Source organism: Acinonyx jubatus, chromosome C1 (genome assembly GCF_027475565.1).
Source record: "Acinonyx jubatus isolate Ajub_Pintada_27869175 chromosome C1, VMU_Ajub_asm_v1.0, whole genome shotgun sequence".
Taxonomy (NCBI): Eukaryota; Metazoa; Chordata; class Mammalia; order Carnivora; family Felidae; genus Acinonyx; species Acinonyx jubatus.
Genome location: NC_069381.1, coordinates 105,591,573 through 105,604,394, shown reverse-complemented (window position 1 = coordinate 105,604,394; position 12,822 = coordinate 105,591,573).

Here is a 12,822-nt window from a genome sequence, read left to right as displayed (position 1 = left end):
TGGTCGTTGACATGGTTTCAAAGGGCCTTCATCCTCTGCCCCCCCCTTCGGAAGGCTTCCAGTCTTGTCTCCTCAGTCACCCCACCTTCCTCTTTCTTCTGCACAAGTACTCTACTGTCCCAGCCATAAGCCTTGATGAATTATTTATGGTTTGTTTTCTTAATAATGTGCTATTTTTCTCATTCTTCTCCTGCCAAGAAGCCACTCCCTCTGCCTGGAGTGACTGTCCCTAATCTGTGCCTGACTAATCTTAGAACTTCAGCCCTAGTCCATTTCTTCCCTGAACAGCTCTCATTCTGTTACCTTGGTCACATTTGGTGTTCGTGTTTGTACAGAAAGCTCTTGTCCTAATACTGATTCTTCAGTCTGGGGATAAAATATCCCCTGGTCTGTCCTGTGTTATCTGTGAGCTCCTTGAGGGCAGGAACATTCCCTACTTTCCTTCAACTCCTGTATGTAGTAGTATGGTACCTCATTCATAATAGGTAAACCATGAATGTGTGCCCAGACAAACAATATGTGGTCAGTCCACAGTGTATGTAGATGTGGGCTCTCCCAGTGTGTGGCTGGGAAGGGCACCAGCACCCTCTGTCTGATTCAGCAGAACCCCGTCTTTCTACATCATCAGGGCTTGCTCTGCCTGGTGCCTTTCCTCCCCTCTGCTGGCACACGTCAAACATGCCTTCCATGAGCTTTGTTTTCAGCCATGCTTTTTTGCTTGCTGGATCATGAGTCTGTTAAGAGCAGGAACCTATTTTTTCTCCATCTTGGTTCCTTCCTCTTACTCAGAGCCTTAGTCTCCTTTGCATATAGGAGAACTTGATAAAGGTTGGTTGGCTTTTCTAGGATGCACAGCTCAAAAGAAGACAACACTGGTATCAATGATTCCAAAGGGTACCTATTCAAGATTCACTTTACGTGGATGAGGTAGACTGTACTGTGTTCATAAATATGTTGCTGCCTCTGCCCCTCTCCCTCAGGGAGTATCTTAACCCTGCCCATTGGTGATTGGAGCTATGATCATAGACTTGCTTTGCCCATAATGTGTAAACTTTAGGAGCCACAGTTAAGTATGCTGTCTTGCCTTTATACCATGAGGACTGACCACGTTCCAGATTGAGGCTGCTCTGTCAGCCTGCATCCCAAAGTCAAATTAATGTGCAGCAGGGCTCTGGCTGACACTCTATGGACATCTAAGGTGAGAAAGAGGTAAAACTTTGTTGTTTTGAGCCCCTAAGATTGGGGGCTCATTGGTTACTAAAGCATGACTTGACCTGTCCTGAACAATACGCTGGGATATGCAAGAGATGACTTAAGGAGATTCTACTACTCCTACGACTACTACTGCTTCTGCTTCACTCTGCCCGAAGTAAAAGCAAATGCTGAAGTCCAGTGTATACTAACTGGTAGCCAAGACCAGGACTCAAGTGTGTGTGTGTGTGTGTGTGTGTGTTGTGTGTCCACATGTATGTGTATGTCCATGTGCAGGTGTGTGTGCACAAGTGACTGCAGAGGTGGAATAGAAAAGAAGGGAAAGGGAGGGAAATGGAGAGGCAGCCTGGGCTTACACAGTGCACAACAAGAACCATATGCTTGTGGGCAACTGACATTTTCCTACAAGTGACTTTCTGTCTGCAGTTGGGAAACAAAATAAACCATCTCTTTCCTCACTCTGGCCACAGGACCTTGTGCCAAACCACATCAGAAGTGAGCCCCTAGGCAGTTGGAACAGAGTGCCATCTCCTGGGCTCACCAAGACAGTGCAACTGTTTCCAATTTCAACAGAGTTCCTCCTTTGCAAGGCTGGTACAGTTGGGAGGCAAGGAGACCTCAGATGCAGAGGAGGCCCTAGTTATTCCTCTTACTTTACAGGCAGAAAATCTAAGGACCTCAGCTGGGACTCTTCTCATCCCAATGGCTCTCAAGCTGGGTCAGGGTGAGGGATCAGAGAGATCCCTCCAGAGGGATCAGCTACCTCCCATTGGAGTCAGTGTCTTTCCAAAGTTCCCTTGCTGGCTTAAGATCATGGTGGGGTTCAATGAAGACAGACTGACTTGAGTCATTGCATGGGAAATGGGGAAGGACTTAGTGAGATTCAGGAAGGCCAACTTGAATGGAGAGTAAGAGAAACTCTCTCTGGGAAAGCTTCCATTTACTCAACAACTACTACATAAAATGTAAGACTCTCTACCTTGTTGCCCCCAATCCCTGCAGGAGGAGAAGCACCACCCCTGTGTGGCTGACGAGGAGACTGAAACCCACAGAGGTTAAGTAACTCATCCTAAGTCATGTAGCTGGTAAATTGTCTGACCAGAGCCCAAGCCTCCATCAGTCTGGATCTAAGACTGAGCTCTGCAATGCATCACACTGCCTCCCCCCAAACTATGTATTCCCATGCCTCTTTACCCATCTGGCGCAGGACATGTGGACAGACAGGACTTCGGCCATCCAGGCCACACTATGCTGTTCTCTCAGGCAGTCAGCAGACTATAGCATGAGAGTTTGCTGACCAGACACAGACACAGTGCTTTGAACAGCAGTATAGTATAAGTTTATGGGGGACTTATTAGTGCCAAACCCCGTGTATGGTGAACAAACAGGCAGTGGGTGGTGAGGAAGACAAGTGACCAGGTGATCACAAGAGAGTGTGACAGTCTCCAGGCCCCTAGTGCAGCAGGCTAGGAAAGCTGTAGGACATTTCAGCCTCTGTTGGGGGTTCACCAAAAGCTTTTGGACAAGGTGGTATCTAAGCATAGACCTCTGTCATCTTTTCCCTTTTTAGAATCAATGCTCTGGGGGTCCCTGGGTGGCTCAGTCTGTTAAGCATCCAACTCTTGATCTCAGCTCAGGTCAGGATCTCATAGTTTGCGAGATCAAGTTCCTCATCAGGCTCTGTCCTGACAGCATGGAGCTGGCTTGGGATTCTCTCCCTTTCTCTCTCTTTCTGCTCCTCCCCCACTCATGCATGCACACACGTGTGCTCTCTCTCTCAAAATATATAAATAAACATAAAAGGAATAAAAAACTGATCACTGCTCTAACAAACCACTGTCACTGGAAGAGCAGGGGAGACATTGTGAAGCTCAGGCCTAATTTGTGGAAAGCTTCCGTGTGCTGGAATGTGCTCCTGGCTGGTGAGGCTGTGGGAACCTCTGCACACAGAGGCAGGCCAGGAGCTGGCCAGGGAGGCTCTCTTGTAGTGGGACTCATGGTGAGAATGAGTGGACCAGCATAAACGACCAGATGATCTCATGACATGCCACCCTGGTGTGTGCTCATTCACCTTTGGTTATAACAGAGCTGTTAGCACAGTCCTGTCTAAACACTGCTCTGGCTTCATGTTAGTAAAAGAGAAAGCCACAATTGGCAAAGGATCCACAAATGGAAGATGAATCTTGAGATGCGAGAGTTGGGATGAGGGTCTGTACACTTTGTCTCGGGGGTTATTCCCACCGGTGACCTTTCAAGACCGTCTCTAATTTCAGGTGGTGGAGATTTCTCACAGAGTGGGCTTTAATTACTACTTAGCTCCCACTCTTCTGCCTGCTAAAAACTTTTTCTGGCCCCCAGACCTAGGGAAAACAGCCCCTCTTGGCCCATTTTGGAGGCAGGAGGAACTTGAGTTAGTCTGAGTCTGAGCTGCTTGTACTCTGTTGTTGGCACCTGACCGTGTCCTGAGTGCAGACCTGGCCTTGCTCACCTCTTTACATGGCCACTGTCCTTGCTGTCTGATCCTGTATCTATTACTTTCCTCTTTTCTTGCCACCTGCCCTGCAACCACAGACTGCCAGCCCCCCTGGGACAGCAAAGCCATCGCTATTCTATTAACCACCCCCATCTATTCTTTTATTTTAATATGAAATTTGTTGTCAAATTGGTTTCCATACAACACCAAGTGCTCATCCAAACAGGTGCCCTCCTCAATATCCATCACCCACACTCCCCTCCCTCCCACCCCCCATCAACCCTCAGTTTGTTCTCAGTTTTTAAGAGTCTCTTATGCTTTGGCTCTCTCCCTCTCTAACCTCTTTTTTTTTTTTCTTTTCTTCTTCCCCTCCCCCATGGACTTCTGTTAAGTTTCTCAGGATCCACATAGGAGTGAAAACATATGGCATTTGTCTTTCTCTGTATGACCTATTTCACTTAGCATAACACTCTCCAGTTCCATCCACATTGCTACAAAAGGCAATATTTCATTATTTCTCATTGCCACGTAGTATTCCATTGTGTATATAAACCACAATGTCTTCATCCATTCGTCAGTTGATGGACATTTAGGCTCTTTCCGTAATTTGGCTATTGTTGAAAGTGCTTCTATAAACATTGGGGTACAAGTGCCCCTATGCATCAGCACTCCTGTATCCCTTGGGTAAATTCCTAGCAGTGCTATTGCTGGGTCATAGGGTAGATCTATTTTTAAATTTTGAGGGACCTCCACACTGTTTTCCAGAGTGGCTGCACCAGTTTGCCATCCCACCAACAGTGCAAGAGGGTTCCCATTTCTCCACATCCTCTCCAGCATCTATAGTCTCCTGATTTGTTCGTTTTGGCCACTCTGACTGGCATGAGGTGGTACTTGAGTGTGGTTTTGATTTGTATTTCCCTGATGAAGAGTGACGTTGAGCATCTTCTCATGTGCCTGTTGGCCATCTAAATGTCTTCTTTAGAGAAGTGTCTATTCATGTTTTCTGCCCATTTCTTCACTGGATTATTTGTTTTTCAGGTGTGGACTTTGGTGAGCTCTTTATAGATTTTGGATACTAGCCCTTTGTCCGATATGTCATTTGTAAATATCTTTTCCCATTCTGTTGGTTGCCTTTTAGTTTTGTTGCTTGTTTGCTTTGCTGTGCAGAAGCTTTGTATCTTGATGAGGTCCCAATAGTTCATTTTTGTTTTTAATTCCCTTGCCCTTGGGGATGTGTCAAGTAAGAAATTGCTGCAGCTGAGGTCAGAGAGGTTTTTCCTGCTTTCTCCTCTAGGGTTTTGATGGTTTCCTGTCTCACATTCAGGTCCTTCATCCATTTTCAGTTTATTTTTGTGAATGGTGTAAGAAAGTGGTCTAGTTTCATTCTTCTGCATGTTGCTGTCCAGTTTTCCCAGCACCATTTGTTAAAGAGACTGTCTTTATTCCATTGGATATTCTTTCCTGCTTTGTCAAAGATTAGTTGGCCATAATTTTGTGGGTCCAATTATGAGTCTTTATTCTATTCCATTGGTCTATGTATCTGTTTTTGTGCCAATACCATGCTGTCTTGATGTTACAGATTTGTAGTAGAGGCTAAAGTCTGGGATTGCGATGCCTCCTGCTTTGGTCTTCAATATTACTTTGGCTACTCAGGGTGCTTTGTGGTTCCATACAAATTTTAGGATTCCTTGTTCTGTCTTCGAGAAGAATGCTGGTGCAATTTTGATTGGGATTGCATTGAATGTGTAGATAGCTGTGAGTAGTATGGACATTTTAACAATATTTATTCTTCCAATCCATGAGCATGGAATGTTTTTCCATTTCTTTATATCTTCTTCAATTTTCTTCATAAGATTTCTATAGTTTTCAGCATACAGATCTTTTACATCTTTGGTTAGGTTTATTCCTAGGTATTTTATGCTTCTTGGTGCAATTGTGAATGGGATCAGTTTCTTTATTTGTCTTTCTGTTGCTTCATTATTAGTGTATAAGAATGCAACTGATTTCTGTACATTGATTTTGTATCTTGCGACTTTGCTGAATTCATGTATCAGTTCTAGCAGACTTTTGGTGGAGTCTATCAGGCTTTCCATGTATAATATCATGTCATCTGCAAAAAGTGAAAGCTTAACTTCATCTTTGCCAATTTTGATGCCGTTGATTTCCTTTTGTTGTCTGATTGCTCATGCTAGCACTTCCAACACTATGTTAAACAACAGTGGTGAGAGTGGACATCCCTGTCGTGTTCCTGGTTAAGGGGGAATGCTCTCAGTTTTTCCCCATTGAGGATGATATTAGCTGTGGGCTATTCATAAATGGCTTTTATGATGTTTAAGAACGTTCCTTCTATCCCGACTTTCTCAAGGTTTTTATTCAGAAAGGATGCTGAATTTTGTCAAATGCTTGTTCTGCATCAATTGACAGGATCATATGGTTCTTATCTTTTCTTTTATTAATGTGATGTATCACATTGATTGATTTGTGAATGTTGAACCAGCCCTGCAGCCCAGGAATGAATCCCACTTGATCATGGGGAATAATTCTTTTTGTATGCTGTTGAATTAGGTTTTCTAGTATTTATTGAGAATTTTTGCATCCATATTCATCAGGGATATTGGCTTCTAGTTCTCTTTTGTGGCTGGATCTCTGTCTGGTTTAGGAATCAAAATAATGCTGGCTTCATAGAATGAGTCTGGAAGTTTTCCTTCCTTTCTATTTTTTGGAATAGCTTGAGAAGGATAGGTATTATCTCTGCTTTAAATGTCTGGTAGAATTCTCCAGAGAAGCCATCTGGTCCTGGACTCTTATTTGTTGGGAGATTTTTGATAACTGATTCAATTTCTTCGCTGGTTATGGGTCTGTTCAAGTTTTCTATTTCTTCCTGTTTGAGTTTTGGAAGTGTGTGGGTGCTTAGGAATTTGTCCATTTCTTCCAGGTTGTCCAGTTTGTTGGCATATAATTTTTCATAGTATTCCCTGGTAATTGTTTGTATTTCTGAGGGATTGATTGTAATAATTCCATTTTCATTCATGATTTTATCTATTTGGGTCATCTCCCTTTTCTTTTTGAGAAGCCTGGCTAGAGGTTTATCAATTTTGTTTCTTTTTTCAAAAAACCAACTCTTGCTTTCATTGATCTCTACAGTTTTTTTTTTTTAGATTCTATATTGTTTATTTCTGCTCTGCTCTTTATTATTTCTCTTCTTCTGCTGGGTTTAGGCTGTCTTTGCTGTTCTGCTTCTATTTCCTTTAGGTGTGTTGTTAGATTTGTATTTCGGATTTTTCTTGTTTCTTGAGATAGGCCTGGATTGCAATGTATTTTCCTCTCAGGACTGCCTTCCCTGCATCCCAAAGCGTTTGGATTGTTGTATTTTCATTTTCATTTGTTTCCATATAGTTCTTAATGTCTTCTCTAATTGCCTGGTTGACCCAACCATTCTTTACTAGGGTGTTCTTTAACCTCCATGCTTTTGGAGGTTTTCCAGACTTTTTCCTGTGGTTGATTTCAAGTTTCATAGCTTTGTGGTCTGAAAGTGTGCATGGTATGATCTCAATTCTTGTATACTTATGAAGGGCTGTTTTCTGACCCAGTATGTGATCTATCTTGGAGAATGTTCCATGTGAACTCGAGAAGAAAGTATATCTGTTGCTTTAGGTGGCAGAGTTCTAAATATATCTGTCAAGTCCATCTGTTCCAATGTATCATTCAGGGCCCTTGTTTCTTTATTGACCATGTGTCTAGATGATCTATCCATTGCTGTGAGTGGGGTGTTAAAGTCCCCTGCAGTTACCACATTCTTGTCAATAAGGTTGCTTATGTTTGTGAGTAATTGTTTTATATATTTGGGGGCTCCCGTATTCGGTGCATAGACATTTATAATTGTTAGTTCTTCTTGATGGATAGACCCTGTAATTATTATATAATGACCTTCTTCATCTCTTGTTACAGCCTTTAATTTAAAGTCTAGTTTGTCTAATATAAGTATGGCTACTCCAGCTTTCTTTTGACTTCCAGTAGCATGATAGATAGTTCTCCATCCCCTCACTTTCAATCTGAAGGTGTCCTCAGGTCTAAAATGAGTCTCTTGTAGACAGAAAATAGATGGGTCTTGTTTTTTTTTTTAATCCATTCTGATACCCTATGTCTTTTGGTTGGATCATTTAGTCCATTTATACTCAGTGTTATCATTAAAGATATCAGTTTAGAGTCATTGTGATGTCTGTAGGTTTCATGCTTGTAATGATGTCTCTGGTACTTTGTGGTCCTTGCAACATTTCACTCACAGAAGCCCCCTTAGGATCTCTTGTAGGGCTGGTTTAGTGGTGATGAATTCCTTCAGTTTTTGTGTGTTTGGAAAAACCTTTATCTCTCCTTCTATTCTGAATGACAGACTTTCTGGATAAAGGATTCTCGGCTGCATATTTTTTCTGTTCATCACATTAAAGATTTCCTGCCCTTCCTTTCTGGCCTGCCAGTTTCAGTAGATAGGTCTGCCACTACTCTTATATGTCTACCTTTGTAAGTTAGAACCTGTTTATCCCTAGCTGCTTTCAGAATTTTCTCTTTATCCTTGTATTTTGCCAGTTTCACTATGCTGTGTCATGCCAAAGATTGATTCAAGTCATGTCTGAATGGAGCTCTCTGTGCCTCTTGGATTTCAATGCCTTTTTCCTTCCCCATATCAGGGAAGTTCTCAGCTATGATTTGTTCAAGTACACCTTCAGCCCTTTTCTCTCTTCTTCTTCTTCTTTTGGAATTCCTATGATATGGATATTGTTCTGTTTGATTGCATCACTTAGTTCTCTAATTCTCCCCTCATACTCCTGGATTTTTTATCTCTTTTTCTCAACTTCCTCTTTTCCCATAATTTTATCTTCTAATTCACCTATTATCTCCTCTGCCTCTTCAATCCATGCTATGGCCACCTCCATTTTATTTTGCACCTCATTCATAGCATTTTTTAGGTCCTCATGACTATTTCTTAGTCCCTAGATCTCTGTAGCAATAGATTCTCTGCTGTCCTCTATTTTTTTTTAAGCCCAGTGATTAATGTTATGACTGTTATTCTAAATTCTTATTCTGTTATATTGCTTAAATCGTTTTTGATAACTTGGTTAGCTGTCGCTACTTCATGAATTTTCTTTTGAGGAGAATTCTTCTGCTTCGTTATCTTGGGTGGTCCCTGTGGTGGCTCCAAACTGCAGGGCACTTCCCATGTGCTGTCTGGAGTAACATGTGTTGGTGGGCAGGGCTGCAGTTAGACCTGATGTCTGCCCCCAGCCCACTGCTGGGGCCACAGTCAGACTGGTGCGTACCTTATCTTCCCCTCTCCCAGGGGCAGGACTCACTGTGGAGTGGTGTGGCCCCTGTCTGGGCTACTTGCCAGGCTTGTGATGTTGCTTTGATGGGATCTGGCATATTAGCCGAGGTGGATCTGCAAGTTGCACAGGGGCAGGAGGGGCAGGCTTAACTTGCTTTGTCTTCGGTGGTCCCCTGCGGGAGGGGACCTGCAGCACTGGGAGGGAGGCAGATCTGTTAGAGGGATGGATCCACAGAAGCACAGCATTGGGTGTTTGTGTGGTGCAAGCAAGTTCGGTGACAGGAACCAGTTCCCTTTGGAATTTCGGCTGGGGGATGGGAAAGGAAGATGGCGCTTGCCAGCACCTTTGTTCCCCCTCTGAGTTGAGCTCTGTCTTCTGGGGCTCAACAACTGTCCCTCCCAGCATCCTCTCACCCTCCCCGCTCTCTAAGAGCAGAGCTGTTGACTTTTAACATTCCAGATGTTAAGTCCTGCTGGCTGTCAGAACTCATGGAGTCCAGCCCCTCTGCTTTTGCAAGGGGCTCTGCCTTTCCGGGCGGGCTGCCCCTCCACCACCCCATTTCCCTCCCACCAGTCCATGTAGCACGCACCACCTCTCTGCCCTTCCTACCCTCTTCTGTGGGCCTCTTGTCTACGCTTGGCTCCAGAGAGTCTGTTCTGCTAGTCTTCTGGCGGTTTTCTGGGTTAGACATATGTGGATGGGATCTAAGTGATCAGCAGGATGAGGTGAGTCCAGCGTCCTCCTACGTCACCATCTTCCCAGGTCTCTCAACCCCTATCTATTCTAAGGAGTATCAGAATGAGCATCTTTGTAACCAAGATTCTGATTTTACAACTCTTCTCACACGGGTGCCTCATAATACAAGACATGAAGGGAGACCAATAGGAAACCTTATTAAGATTGTGGTAACTGTTAGCACTCTTCTGCCTGTCCACAAAGAGAATAGCATGTATGCCTGTGTGTGTGCATGCACACATATGTGCACATACACAGACACACAAATGAGTGCTTTGTCTGCAGGGAGTCAAGGCACAAGGCACAAGCCACTACCAGAACCCAGTCTCATGTAAGGAATAGAATAAGAATATTCAGTGAAGACTTGAACTTGTGGCTGACAGCTGTCAATCAGTCTTAAACACAAGCTAATCTCTCTCTCTCTTCCAACAGAGAGGCTCTAGCTCCATGCACATCTGTCTTGCCAGTTACTGTGTATTTCCTTAAGGCCATCATAAACAATAAAAAGAGCTCCTGGTAAGTTCCACGGAGGCCAGAAGTAGTGGCTAAGCAAATACCCTATGAGATGTCACCCAGACTTCTCTCCCAACACATACCCTGTGAAATGCAGATGGGAATAGCTCAGAACCTGCTTGCCCTGTTAGTTTCTAGCCCATCAAGGGGGGAATAGAATAAGTCAATAAGATGGGTTTGGATGAAAGACAGCTCTTCAGCCACCAGCTATGTAATCTTGGGCAAAGTTTGTTACTTCCTTGGGTCTGATTTTCTTCATTATTTTTTATGGCAGTAATGAAGAATAATAGGGTAAGAGTGTTAAAATCTTAGCATAGTGCCTTACTTTTAGAAGTAACTCACTCCTTTTAAATATATATGTATACGCACATATGGGTATACATATATATAAATGTAAAACTGACAGCAGTTGGCTCCCTGGAGGGAGGCAGGTTAGTCCTAAGGCTGAGAGACCTTAGAATATAGATGTGGATTTCAGTGAAACTTGCTCTGTGCCTCCATGGCAAAGCCACACCCCATCCCTACTTCCAAGGGTTTTCCGTGACTGTGACTACTTAAGGGATGGGGAGATTATATAAAGATTAGAGTGAGTCAGTCACCTTCTAGTGAGTCAGAGTGGGAAGGAAGCTAAGGAAGAATCCAGCAAGCCTGATGTGACCTTGTGTAGGTGAGGAAAACGGAGGCCCAGAAAAAGGAAATAATTTGCCCAGGGTCACACAGGGGGGCAATGACAGAATGAAGATAATAACTCAGGTCTCATGACTGTCCAGTGCTCTTTATTTGAAGCTACAGTGCCTCCTAAAGCCCACTGAAGGTGAACCCCATTGTCCCATCAGCCCTTGGGGCCTGAGGACATTCAAGCTGAAGGCTGCCTGAAAGGCTGAGGAAATAAAGTATGGTTACCTTTTAATGTTACCAAAAAAGGAAATGGAATCAGTCAGTCTGGTACCTGATAGCTGGCATAAATATTCTAGAAGAGAGGACTAGATGCCAGAAGCTGGGAGTCAGATGTCAACAATGACTACTCTCTGCTCCTGGGCAGCACCTCCAGATGACACTAGCCCTTCACACACACACACACACACACGCACACACACACACACCACAGTGCCAGATGGCACCACAGTGGCCCAGGAGGAGTTTCAGCAGACTGGGACACAGACCAAGCCTGCTGTATCTTTAGTGCCAGACATCTGTGATTCCCCCAGGAATTCCAGACAGCCAAGACACATGCACACACACGCAGAAAAAGGTAGAGTAGGCCACACTGGGCCACACCCATGGGCAGGGCTCCCACTTAAGATTCCCAGTGTCTAGAACTGGAGCCTAGCTGTGGAGATCCATCACCAGCTGGGGTCCCCTGAAGCATAGCAGCTGGCAGTTGAAAGAGGTCTTCACTTTCCCAGGGGGCCTGTGGAAGAAGAGGAGAGGGAAGGGCAGATCACCACTGCCTGTCTGCTTGAATTTCTAACCCAGGCCTGGAAGTTTTAGTGGTTCTCATTTTATAGCTTAGAAAAGTTAAGTTGGTCAAGGTTACTCAGTGAAAAAGGGAATAAGAGATTTGAAACCAGGTTTCTTAGGCTTCAAAGCAGGTAGGTGTTCTTTTTCCTCTGCCACACCACCTTTCAGGGGATTTCTTTATTTGAAATACATAGCTGTATTCTTTTCTGAGGAAGACGCACATCCTTCCAAGCACCAGCATCAGACTGTCTCCCTCAGGTCTCAAGGCTGTGGCCAGATGTCCCTGCTGTAGTGCAGCAGAGTCCTGGAAGAAGCTACTGGGACACAAGAACAGCGGTTGGCCATCACATGAGTGAGGATGACCCTGTGGGCATTTGTGTCTGTGTGTTCAGGTACCTACGAGTGTGTCAGTGTACGGCCACATCTTTGAGTGGGACTGACAGCATGTGACTATGTGTCAGTGTGTGGTGAGTTGTGAATTCCTGTGAGGGCTCATGAATGTATATATATGGGAATACGTGCAATGGTGTGTGAGCATGAGTGAGTGTGCAAGAGTGACTATGCACAGGGATGATATTCAGCAGGAACATTCCAGCATACACTGGTGTTGCAGACTCCATGGTGGAATATTAAAACCACTTCAGTAACAGGTGGCAAACTCACTGCACCAACTTCCCTGCCAACCAGCATTCCTGCCACCACCCAAGCTGCCCCAGACTCCTCTACACATTGAGAAAGTAGGGGGTCCGTGACCATTCCATCACAATTCTGGAACACTGCCCCAGAGTTCTCTACACACTGAGAAACTGGGGGGCACATGCTTATCTCACAAGGGCTTCTGGAACACTGTCTCAGAGTCCTCTGCACACTGAGAAATTATGGGGCCCATTCCTATCCCGTCAGGGCTTCTGGAACGCTGCCCCAGAAGCCTCTACACACTGAGAAACTATGGGGCCCATGCTTATCCCATCAGGAGTTCTGGAACGCTGCTTCAGAGTCCTCTACATACTGAGAAACTGGAGGTCCCATACCCATCCCATCAGGGCTTCTGGAACGCTGCCCCAGAGCCCTTTACAAATGAGAAACTAGGGGGCTAATACCCATATC